This window comes from Danio aesculapii, chromosome 14, assembly GCF_903798145.1.
Source record: "Danio aesculapii chromosome 14, fDanAes4.1, whole genome shotgun sequence".
NCBI lineage: Eukaryota > Metazoa > Chordata > Actinopteri > Cypriniformes > Danionidae > Danio > Danio aesculapii.
Window position 1 is genome coordinate 55,185,025 of NC_079448.1, and position 12,774 is coordinate 55,197,798.

At 37.8% G+C, this 12,774-nt stretch overlaps 1 long non-coding RNA gene across 2 annotated transcripts in view; it reads right to left on the reverse strand.

Annotated features, from left to right (window-relative positions):
* Nucleotides 1–3,900: 3,900 nt before the first annotated feature.
* LOC130240943 (uncharacterized) overlaps nucleotides 3,901–12,774 on the reverse strand; it is a 46,944-nt gene continuing 38,070 nt past the window's right edge. Inside the window, exons 1-3 of one of the 2 annotated variants that reach the window (XR_008838815.1) lie at nucleotides 10,954–11,077; nucleotides 8,098–8,288; nucleotides 3,901–4,277 (exon numbers count right to left, since the gene is read on the reverse strand). This is a non-coding gene — a long non-coding RNA (uncharacterized LOC130240943). Of the gene's footprint in view, nucleotides 4,278–8,097; nucleotides 8,289–10,953; nucleotides 11,078–12,774 lie in introns of those variants that run through there. The other variant, XR_008838814.1, reaches the window with a different exon arrangement.

Genomic DNA, 12,774 nt, shown 5'->3' on the forward strand with positions numbered 1-12,774 from the left:
TCCTGATCCATTCACGCAGTTTCATCTTCAAGATTTCATTTAATCAGGCTCATTATCAGATTTACTCGTGTTAAAAAAAAAGAAAATCTGCGTGACCGCCCTGCCTCTCAGCCATTTTGAAAATACAAATATTACTTAGGTAGGCCACTATGGGATTATTTTCACTGCTTACTGTGGGGGAAACAATCACCAACCAATGGGAGTGATTGTAAACATAAGCTGATCAGCTGAAAATATTGTTGAGAGCCCATAGTTAAACATGACTTTTGCTTTAACTTGCGTATAATGACAGCCTTCGCTTGCTCTCTCTCACTCACCACACGCACACACGCGCACACACGCACACGCGCACACGCGCACACGCGCACGCGCACACACGCGCACGCGCACACACGCGCACATGCGCACATGCGCACACGCACACACGCGCACGCGCACACACACGCCGGATCTATTAAAACAAATACCGGAACGCAAATCACGAATATCTGACATTTTCCAGAACAGGATCCGGCAGCCTGATCTCACGAGAAAATGTAAGTATTTTACGTTTTGACAGTTTAGTGGCTAATTCGTACGAATTTGTACGAGTTCAGTCGTACGAAATTGTACGATTTTAAAAAGGAGGCGTGGCACCTAACCCCACCCCTAAACCCAATCGTCATTGGGGGATGAGCAAATCGCACTAAATTGTAAGAATTAGATCGTACGAATTCGTACGAATTAGCCACTAAATCAAAAAGTTACGAATTGCCGTGAGATTGTGTTGAATCCGGCAAGATCCGGCTTAAATTAAGCACTGGCCAAATCATCTTAGCTCACCTAAAAGTGAAAATTCTGTCATGATTTACTCTCCCTTTACTTCCAAACATGTTTGAGTTTCTTCTGTTAGTGTTATATGTTAAACAGTAAAATACATATTTTGAAAAATGTTGGAAACCTGTAACACTTGACTTCCATAGTTCCTTTTTTTACTATCAAAGTCATGGCTTACAGGTTTACAACACTTCAAAATATCTTATTTTGTGTTGAACAGAAAAAATGAATGTAGTTTGGAATCAAATAAGAGCGAGTAAACTTTCCTTTGTGTGAACTGCCCCTTTAATCTAAAACCTTCATACCTAAAACATCAATACCTGGCTACTTTAGCACCATAACCTAGATCTCTAAAGCCTATAGACACTTAATTATTTGGCAACACTACAAAATAAATCTGCAAAGCAGCCTTCCACACACAACCCCAGTCAGTGGTGGTTTAGTTAAAGCCAAAAGGATCTACGTTTTATTACTCTGGTCAAAAATACACAGCATATACCAAATGTGCGAGATGCCGGATTGTTGTTATGGTTACCATGATGTCAATCATCAATATTCTAGAAGATGTGGTCCATATACACACACAACAATAAGGTACAGGTTTCTCCATTTAAATGCATCTGTTATTCACTGATGTAGCGTCAGGTTTAAGACATCCGCTTAGGACACACCATTCAAACTTGTTCCTCGTGGTGCAATTACAGAACTGAAATGTCCTTCAAGATGGATAACTTTTTTTTGTGGATAACGGTTTTGGTGTCATGAGCTGGAGGACACAAGAAATCATTTGCATATTGAGAAACAAGTATAATTATAATATATCAACCACACTGAACTTCAACTCTGAAAACTGGACTGAGATGGTTTCAATCTACTAGATAGAACTTCTATGTTAAACTGCTCTGACACAATCTACATTATAAAAGCTATAAAGATGAATTGGATTGAATATAACAGAACATTCAAACTCAAAAAACATGCAAAGCATTTATTTAACATATATATCTACACATTTTATTACATTTTAGAAACTACCATATAGACGATCATGTTTTGTTTCATTTGAATGAATGACTTGGATTGCATCCATTGCATGTAGTTTGGGACTCATACTTGTTCATATGACAGGCCTAAACTAGTACAAAACACTCTTAGCTTTATATAGTTTAATTACCATTCATTATGAAAATAAAAGTAAAAATATTGAGATTTAAGCAAAATAAAGTCCAACCCAATCACTGGACTAATATGTATTTCATGTAACCAGTGATTGGGTTTGTCTATATCTTACCCAAATATGGGTTGAAATAAGCATTATTATGAAAGGTGCATATACTCCTAAACGTTAACATAAATGCAACATTTAAAAAACATTTTGAACGACACACAAACTTCATACACTGTATCTTTATATAATACCAATCTTTACACTCAACCTCACATTTCATAGCCCAGAATAAACTGCTTGAAAAACAGAATCAGACAACACAGCCTACAATATAAAAGCACATAAGTTATCTAAAAGCAATATGCTGAACATTTTGTGTTGCTGTAGGCCTGAGCAGTGTCCAATCCTGCATATTTTAGCTCCTACCCAGATTAAACACAGCTGAACCAGTTAATCAAGGCATTTCTAGCCAAAAATGTCCGTTTTGTAAATACAAAAAGATAGCCAATTGTCATTTGCATTTTAACTTTAACAAATTACACCCTATAGCCTATAAAACACAATAACAATAGCCAAATCAATTAAAGTCAATTAAACATACATTCAAACGAACCGTTTGAGACCCCATACAGACATTAACAAGTCATTTTTAATATCACTGAGGCAGTCCATTAAAACAAACACCTGCTTTGTATATCTAACAACCATCGCGTTAAAAAAATAACGACCGCCATCTTACCGATCTCCGCCGATTCTCCCGCGTCCGCGTGTTTCCACTTCACAGGTGTAAAAACTCGCCAATGTTGTTAGCGCCAAAGCTCCAAATCTAGTGTAGAGCGCCTCCTGCGCATGCGCAGTGCTTGTACACAATGAAGCGTAATTTCACACAGGTAATCAGTTATGAGTCTAATCACAAAGATTCTATAAATCTAAATAAGGGTTTGTAGCATGTTTTAGCACATTTTAACAGGAATGTTTTTATTTCATTATTAATATTGGATCATAAATAGCCTATAACTAAGTCTACTCCATCAGATTAGTGTGTAGAGTACCATGTAAACTGCCTTATATTCTATACTCAAATAGTTTTCACAAAAAACAGATTTAAAGAGTGTTTCATAGGCTACATACATACTCAAATTGAATCATACATTTCAGACTATTAACATTTGCCATCTGTAAATTAAAAAATGGTTATTTACTGTTTTTAATCGGGAATTAAAGATGAAACATTGCACAAACTTGTCTGAGTGCAATAAATTTCTCAAGCTCATCCATACAACTAAGTATTAATGTTGATATGGTAATGTACTCTGATAATAATGTACTATTTCCCTTTCATGTTTTATGTATACCTTCACAGGCTCCAGCAGAGGTCTCGGCAGATTGTCTCCAAATTCTCATATCTATACAAACACGCCTTGGGCCGCATTGAATATGCAAGTCGTATTAAAACAGACCCCCTTAGCTTTGTAATGCATGGCTTAACTCTATGCTTGTCTTTGGAGACGGTGTTTTGGTTTAAAAAGTTTTCTCCCCCTCTTTTTTTTTGTGCTGCTTAATTCTTTATAGCATTTTACAATTGGACACCGAAAAAAAAGAAGTATCCTTGAATTACTCTCACCCTTTTAAAGCTGCGTTTTTAATTGTGTTTATTCATACTTCTGACATTAATATTAAATATCGGTCTTTGCAGAATTAATTAATTCCCCTAAGAAAGTAATATTCAGTTCTCGCACACAGCGGCAGCGTGTGTAGGTACCGCTGTTTTACAAAGCGAGCAAAACTCTTTGTTCTGTGCAAAACAAACAGGCCAGAAAGCCACTATCCTGGGCCAAGGTTATAAAGAAACTCATTTATTAGGTTTGCAACACAGAACATAAGGGAAATTACAATGCGCCAACAGATGAGCAATAACAGAATAGACACATGCAGGTTTTCAATAATTCTATACAGTATATATTGTGGGCACTTCAATAAACTGTGAATAGTTGGATGGATGGATGGATGGATGGATGGATGGATGGATGGATGGATGGATGGATGGATGGATGGATGGATGGATGGATGGATGGATGGATGGATGGATGGATGGATGGATGCATGGATGGATGGATGGATGGATGTTAATCACAGTGGCTCAGTGGTTAGCACTGTGGCCTCACAGCCCGAAGGTCGCTGGTTCGAGCCTCAGCTGGGTCAGTTGCTGTTTCTGTGTGGAGTTTGCATGTTCTCCCCATGTTGGTGTGGGTTTCCTCTGGGTGCTCCGGTTTCCCCAGTCCAAACACATGCTCTGTGGGAAAATTGATAAACCAAATTGGTCGTATTTTATGAGTGTGTATGGGTGAATGTGTATAGAAGTTTCCCAGAACTGGGTTGTGGCTAGAAGGGCTGTGTAAAACTTATGCTGGATAAGTTGGCGGTTCATTCAGCTGTGGTGACCCCTAATAAATAAGGGACTAAGCTGAAGAAAAATGAATGAATGAATGTTAATTTTAATGCATCAACTTACTTTAACTAATGAGACATTATTGTAAAGTGTTAACAAACCTTTCAACCAAGTTAAACTGCAATAGGATTATTATTCTTTAAATGCTTTTGAAATTTAATGAAGTTTGAAACATTTATTTACTCTGAACATGTACAGTATATATAATACAGTAATACACTATTTAGGGAAAAAAAGTTTTAAAAGCCTTTATTCACATTGCTAATACATTAAAAACACACTCATCAACAGGTAGGTGCACATGAGTGTGTTTTTAATATATTAGCCATGTGAATAAAGGCTTTTAAACTGTTTTTTCTAGTGCCTTGGATTGATTATTTGTTTGCATTAATTAATTAATCCCATATCCAAAGAGCACAGACACATTATTTACCCCTGAAGCTCCTTTTGTTTGTTTTTTGGATGAAACTAATTATTATTTTTTGCAGTGCTGGACAAAGATTAATTGCGAATAATCACATCCAAAATAAAAGTTTGTTTTAACATAATATATATGTGTGTGTACTATGTATAATCATTAAATATAAATACACACATGCATGCATACATTTAAGAAAATGTTTCATTCATTCATTTTCTTTCGGCTTAGTCTCTATTTCAGAGGCTGCCACCGCTGAATGAACCACCAACATTTCCAGCATATGTTTTACACAGGGAATGCCCTTCCAACCGCAACCCAGTACTGGGAAACAACCATACACGCTCATTCAGAAAATGTTTATTTATATTTAAACATAAAATATATGACACTAATTATAAATTTAAATATCTATCCAAAAAAAAAGCGTAGTTTTGTTTTTAATGTATGTGAGTGTATTACATTTACATAATAAATATATATAATACACACACAAATCTTATGAAAAACAAACTTTTATTTTGGATGCATGCATTTAATTGTGATTAATCTTTGCTCAACACATTTTATTTGTTATTACACCTGTCATAGTAACTTTTCTTGCAGCTTAGGTCATATATTATGTTCATAGTACATCCATCTGTATTTATTACCCATTTGTTTCTATATTTTGCTCTTATAACTTCATAACTTAAATATATCTATATCCTGCTCTTGCTGCTATTGCACTCCTGGTTTGATCTAATCTACATTTCGTATCCTTGTAAAGCAAGGTTATTATAGTTAACGAAAACTAGACTAGAAAAAAACATTTTTGTTAACTGAAATAAAGATAAAAATGATAGTTTAAAAAAACTAGAACTAACCCTACTGAAAAAAACACCTTAAAGGCTGGTTGGCTGGTTTTAGCTGGTCGACCAGCCTGGTTTTAGAGGGGTTTTGGCCTTTTCCAGTCATTTCCAGCCTGGTCTTAGCTGGCCAGGCTGGAAAATGACCAGCTAAAACCAGCTTGACCAGCCTAGCCAGGCTGGGAGCCCAGCCAAAACCAGCTGTGTCCAGCTTAAACCAAAAGCAAAAGGCCAAAACCCCTCTAAAACCAGGCTGGTCAACCAACTAAAACCAGCCAACCAGCCTAAACTGGTTTAAGCTGGATTTTTCAGCAGGGAACTGAAACTGTATTGTGCACATACCAAACTAACTGAAACTAACTAAAATTCTAGCAAAAACATCCTTTGTTTTAGTCTTTGTAAATGTATTTAATACATAAGCCTTTAAAAGTAAATCTATTTACTTCACGATGCCAGTTTTACGCCTGGTGTTTGAGCTGTACGGCACCTCGGAATCCTGCTGCCACTGACCAGATCAAGCCGGTCCTACTCTAGTAAGTCCTCGCTGTTGCTCCCACGACAAAAACAACAACTGGACATGACAGCAGCACGGTGACACATTAAATACAGCCTGAGCAGACACTTAATTTAACACATTTGTGTCCAATAATGGGTTTTATTTCCGTATTAGTGATCCTGATAGTGAACGAATCATTCTTTTAACCGGATCTTCTAAGTGAACCGGTTAAACTAGTTCACCAAATTGAACTGAATCATTTGAAATGATTCGCGTCTCCAGTAAGCACTTATCCACAAAAACGTACTCTTTTACATGCCTGATACCCCCTCTGACTCGAAATAAACCAATTTCCAGAGTTATTCAGTTAATAGAACCATAACGTTACACAGAGATCGGACTTGAGAATGGGTGAACTCATAATAATGCGTGTGTGTGATTCATTAAACCGAACACATGACAGCCTGCTGTGACTGAACTAAACTTGAACAACTGTAGGCAGCGCGGGTAAACCGAGGGATTAAATGAGAGGATCTGGCGAAACGTACGTTTATTTCACAGAAGTAAATAACAGAATAACAGAAAATCATAATGGAATTTAAATAAATGAATCATGCTTCAGTTGGGTTGCAAAAATTCATTTAAAGTAACTTTTCAGATCATGGTAATGTTTTATTCATTCATTCATTTTTTGCCGCTTTTCCGGGGCTGGGTCGCGGGGGCAGTAGTCTTAGGAGAGAACCCCAGACTTCCCCCTCCCAAGACACTTCCTCCAGCTCCTCTAGGGGGATCCTGAGGCGTTCCCGGGTCAGCCGAGAGACATAGTCCCTCCAGCGTGTCCTGGGTCTTCCCCGAGGTCTCCTTCCGGCAGCTAGCTCTCTGCAACTCTCACATGGTCATCCACTGAAGCTAAGCAGGGCTGCGCCTGGTCAGTACCTGGATGGGAGACCACATGGGAAAACTAGGTTGCTGCCAGAAGTCGTGTTAGTGAGGCCAGCAGGGGGCGCTCAACTTGTGGTCTGTGTGAGTCCTAATGCCCCAGTATAGTGACGGGGACTCTATAATGCTCAGTGAGCACCGTCTTTTGGATGAGACGATACACCGAGGTCCTGGCTCTCTGTGGTCATTAAAAATCCCAGGATGTCCTTCGAAAAAGAGTAGGGGTTTAACCCCGGCATCCTGGCCAAATCTGCCCACTGGCCTGTCCATCATGGCCTTTTAATCATCCCCATATCTAAATTGGCTTAATCACGCTGTCTCCTCTCCACCAATCAGCTAGTGTGTAGTGTGCGGTCTGGTGCAAAAAGGCTGCCGTCGCGTCATCCAGGTGGATGCTGCACACTGGTGCTAGATGAGGAGATTCCCCCCATGTGTAAAGCGCTTCGAGTGCCCAGAAAAAGTGCGCTATATAAATGTAAGGAATTATTATTATTATCATTACATAACTTTATTTTTGATATGTTGAGCAGTGGAATTCTGGGAGTTTTCCAAGAGACAGAACAATACGGGAGATGGGTCTGAAATACGGGAGACTCCCGGGAAGGTTGGTAGGAATGACACGTATGCTAATTTATATTCAAAAAAACTATAATACTGAAACTAATAAAAACTAAACTAAAGCTAAGCAATTTCAAAATATAGATTAATAAACAGTAGTAAATCTGCCTCCAAAAACTAATTAAAACTAATTAAGTTTGAAAACAAAAAGTTAAAACGAAATAAAAACTAAAACTAATGAAAACACCAAAACTATTATAACCTTGAGCCTTGTACATGTGTAATGAAAATAAAGCTGAATCTAATCTAATCTAATCTAATCTAACAGACTACTAACTTAAAAATCTAATTCAATGCATTCCCAAACAGCTCAATGGGATCTCTTTCCGTAACTCATTTGTTTACCATCCATGACTGAAGATCCACAATCACCGGAAAGCACATCTAGAATGAGAAGAGGTGAAAAAAAAGAGTAGCATCTGGTGAAATAGACTGTGATTCCGATGGCTCTTAAAGCTCCTGATTGTGTAGAGAGGCTTCGTCTGCACTCAGGAACAATCTCAGCACACAGGAGCGTTCCAGTTCAGGGCTGGCATCTAAATTGCAAACAACAGACACAATCAGCAAGGAAACGGCCATTTCCTGCGAGTCAGCCAGCGTGACAATTCTCCTCTGATAGCTACTGTTACAGTACAATGAGCAGGCATTGATGGAGACGCGGGCAGGGAAAACAAACCCTCAGTAAGTCAACAAGCGATGGTCAGCAGAGGAGAAAGAGCTCCCGATCAGCTCTGGGGCCGATTGGGGCTCTGATTGGGTCAATTGAAGGTTTTTCTGTGTGGTGGAGGGTAAACAACCTTTGAGACACGGTTGAGGGTTCAGACTCACAATCCCACCTGCTTTGGCTTATTATGGACTGTGGCGGCTTTAAATATAATTTTATGAATTTTGCAAATCATGCTGGCTCAGTGCATCCTCAAATAATGTGCAAATAGCAAAAGAAAACAACACAATAGCTATATATATATATTTATATATGGATATTTAAATTTATATACACTATGTGACAAAAGTCTTGTCGTGGATCCCAGTTGTAAGAGCAACACATAACAACTTGACTTCTAGTTGATCATAGAAAAGTGTCAGAAGGTGGATTTCTCTGCTGAATCATCTGTTGATCTGCATCCCAATCATCACAAATACTGCAGAAGACCTACTGGAACCCGCATGGAGCCAAGATTCTCACTGAAATCAGTCAAGTTTGGTGAAGGACAAATCATGGTTTGGGGTTACATTCAATATGGGGGCGTGCGAGAGATCTGCAGGGTGGATGATCAACATCAACAGCCTGAGGTATCAAGACATTTGTGCTGCCCATTACATTACAAACCACAGGAGAGGGCAAATTCTCCAGCAGGATAGCGCTCCTTCTCTTACTTCAGCCTCCACATCAAAGCTCCTGAAAGCAAAGAAGGTCAAGGTGCTTCAGGATTGGCCAGCCCAGTCACCAGACATGAACATTATTAAGCATGGGGTAAGATGAAGGAGGAGGCGTTGAAGATGAACACAGAGACTCTTGATGAACTCTGGGAGTCCTGCAAGAAGGCTTTCTTCACCATTCCAGATGACTTTATTAATCAGTGATTTGAGTCATGTCAGAGATGTATGGATGCAGTCCTCCAAGCTCATGATGGAGTCAGACACAATATTCATTCTGTTTCCACTGCAGCATGAGCACATATTCTATACTGGACATTATTGAAGGTTCAGTGAGCAGACTTTAGTCTAAACAGAGTCAGACCTTACTGTCCTAATCAAATCAGTCAACATCAAGTCATGATCATATTTTATTGTGCTCAAATAAGCCTCATCTAGAGGCCTTTACCTTTCATATAAGCCACTTCCGATACCAAAAGATCAACTAGAAGTCAAGTTATTATTTGTTGTTCCTAAAACATGGATAGGCGACAAGACTTCTGTCAGGAAGTGTATATATACAAATTGACATCTAAAATGAGTGTCCAAAACACACCAAAAGTCAAGTACAGGACTGTTTTTCTTCACATATGCTGCTACTGTTTCACTAATGTTGTTGGTTAGTCAATTTATATCAAATCGACTAGCATTTTTGACTTTTAATCTAAAAAGGAGTTTCTATGCAGCAGAGGGTAAACAACCTTTGAGACACGATTGAGGGTTCAGACTCACAATCACACCTGCTTTGGCTTATTATGGACTTTAAATATCATTTTAAGAATAAGAAAAACAAAAGCAAAAAAAACAACAACAACTAAATAGCTGTATACTGTATATACACACCAATGGACATTTACCACTGGCATCAAAAAAACACATCAAAATTCATTTACAGGACTGTCCTATTGATTCTTTGTGTAAGCTAGTCAATTTACATCAAATCGATTTGCATTTTTGATGGGTTTATCCATAATTGACCCAGTTTCAGCTCAATTAAACTGTTCTTATATTATTATACTTTTTTGTGTTGTTATTTTGGTTGATGGGTGGCTCAGTGGTTAGCACTGTGGCCTCACAGCAAGAAAGTCGCTGGTTCGAGTCCCGGCTGGGTCAGTGGTCATTTCTGTGTGGAGTTTACGTGTTGGCGTGGGTTTCCTCTGGGTGCTCAGGTTTCCAAACATATGCGCTATAGGGGAATTGATTAACATAATTGGTCATAGTGTGTGTGTGTGTGTGTGTGTGTGTGTGTGTGTGTGTGTGTGTGTGTGTGTGTGTGTGTGTGTGTGTGTGTGTGTGTGTGTTCCCCAGTACTGGGTGCCAGCTGGAAGGGCATCCACTGTGTAAAACGTATGTCAAATAGTTGGCGGTTCATCTCTGGGCAACCATTGGGTTAAAAAATGTCAATAAAATGTCATTTATTTAGATAAACTCATATACACTCTTAAAAATGTTAAGTTGTCATAACTCAATGATGATTAAAATATGGACAAACTGATTTTTGTTGTTGTTTTTTTGTTTATTTAAGTGACACTTTGTAACCCAAATCAAATCAAATCAAAGTTTATTTCTAGAGCACACTTAATTACAACCTTTGGTCGACCAAGGTGCTGTACAGTAGCAGTAGCTACTTGTTTGTATTGCTTGTTTGTATTCTTAGCTTTTGTCTAATGTCTGAGGTTATGCACCCTAGTTTAATATTGCGCGTAGGCCTACAGTTATGTTAGTCCTTTTAATTTGCAAGTTCAGAAAAATTATGTACTTTTAGAACCACTTTGCTTTCCGTACCTGCAGTTGTGTTTGGGGGTGTCTGCATAAGCTGGACACGCTTTGTAGAGGGGGAACTGGAATTCCAGAAATACAAAGGAAAGGAGGGACAGTGGGGTTTTGCTGGATACCTGCGCATAAAGGAATATATGGAAATGAAATGGCTGATAAACTGGCAAAGGAAGCATTGGAAAGTAATAAGTTAGATATCGGGGTTCTCTTAGGAAAAGGTGAAATTAAATCTATTATTAAAGAAAATATTAAGATGGCAAGGAATCTGGGATAGAGACAAGAAGGGACGGCATCTATATAAAATGAAAAAAATAGTAGAGACAAAAAGAAATGTTTATGGTAGAAACAGAAAGGAAGAAGTTATATTAACTAGACTGAGGCTTGGACACACTGGATTAAATTCAACTATGTCAATACTGGGAGTTAAAGAAAATGATCTGTGTGATCATTGTGGAGCCAGAGAAACCGTAGAACATGTTATGTTTGATTGCAGGAAATATATACGAGAGAGGAGGGAATTAATAGAATATTTAAATAATAATGGACGTAGAAATAGGAACTTAGAATATATATTAGGGATAATTGTTAATAGGGATAGTTTAGGGTATACGGTATTAATATAATATCTATATAACACAGGATTGAGCGAAAGAATACAATAAATAATTAAATTAAATGTTAACACTGTTCACACATCCATTTCAAAACACCTGTAAATTCTGACATCATTAACCAGAAGTGACCTCTAAACGGCTGCGCTTGTATTTGTAAACATTTGATTACATTACAAACTCTGTGGATGAAAAAGTATTGTGAACTACGTTGATAAAAACTTAGAGAAACACTTTCGCATGTCGAGATGTTCATAATATGTGTGTGTGCTGGCGCTCACCGGCTTCTTTATGTGCACACGCGTCAGAGCTTGAAGGTAAACAAACAGCGTTTTTTCATAACCGCTATTTACACAGTTGGCATTATGATGGAACATAGAAACGTTATCTGACTAACATCTAGCTGCTAAATGTGTCTAGAAAAACATTCACAGGCTTTAGGTGCGTTCGACATGAAGCACAGCTGCAGCCGGTGATCAACGAGATTAGCCGAGCGCAGGAGGGGGCGGAGTTGAAAACGGAGCCGTCAAGCCGGACAGCTGGACACTTCGGGGCTCAGTTGCGGCAGTCATGATGACCGATCACATGGCGTCATCAGTATTTATTTATTTATTTATTTATTTATTTATTTATTTATATTTATAACAACAAAAGATTTACTAATAAAACAGAATACAGTTTCTACAAACTATAGTTCATTTTTAAACAATAAGGGAATTATGAATTAAATATATTACAAACGCATGAGAGAAATAAGGGGAAACGAGAGGGGAATATAAACATAAAAACGAACAGGCCTATTAAATACAAAGCAATAAGCACAAATTAGGAGTTTCAACATCACTCTAGGCTAATACTTCTTGTTTGAATATGCTTAAAAGGGGTTTACATTTATTTACATTCATAGATATAAAACTTTCCAATATATATTAGTGTAAAACCCAAAACAAGGTGTTGATTAAGTCTTAAACGATGATGAAGATTATTTTGGATAATGAAAGCATTTTCAAAGAAGCACTATAATCCAAAAAGATTGAACAAAAGGACTTTCCTAAAATAAGTGAGCTCCACTTTTAGTAGACGTTTCTACTTAATAAACAGCTAGACAGGAAATAATATACATATATATATATATTAAAATCCTAAAAATCATTTTATAATTATTTAATTAAATAGTTCTTTAACTTAATCTGTTAAGAAAGTTTTAGGGTGTCAGGAT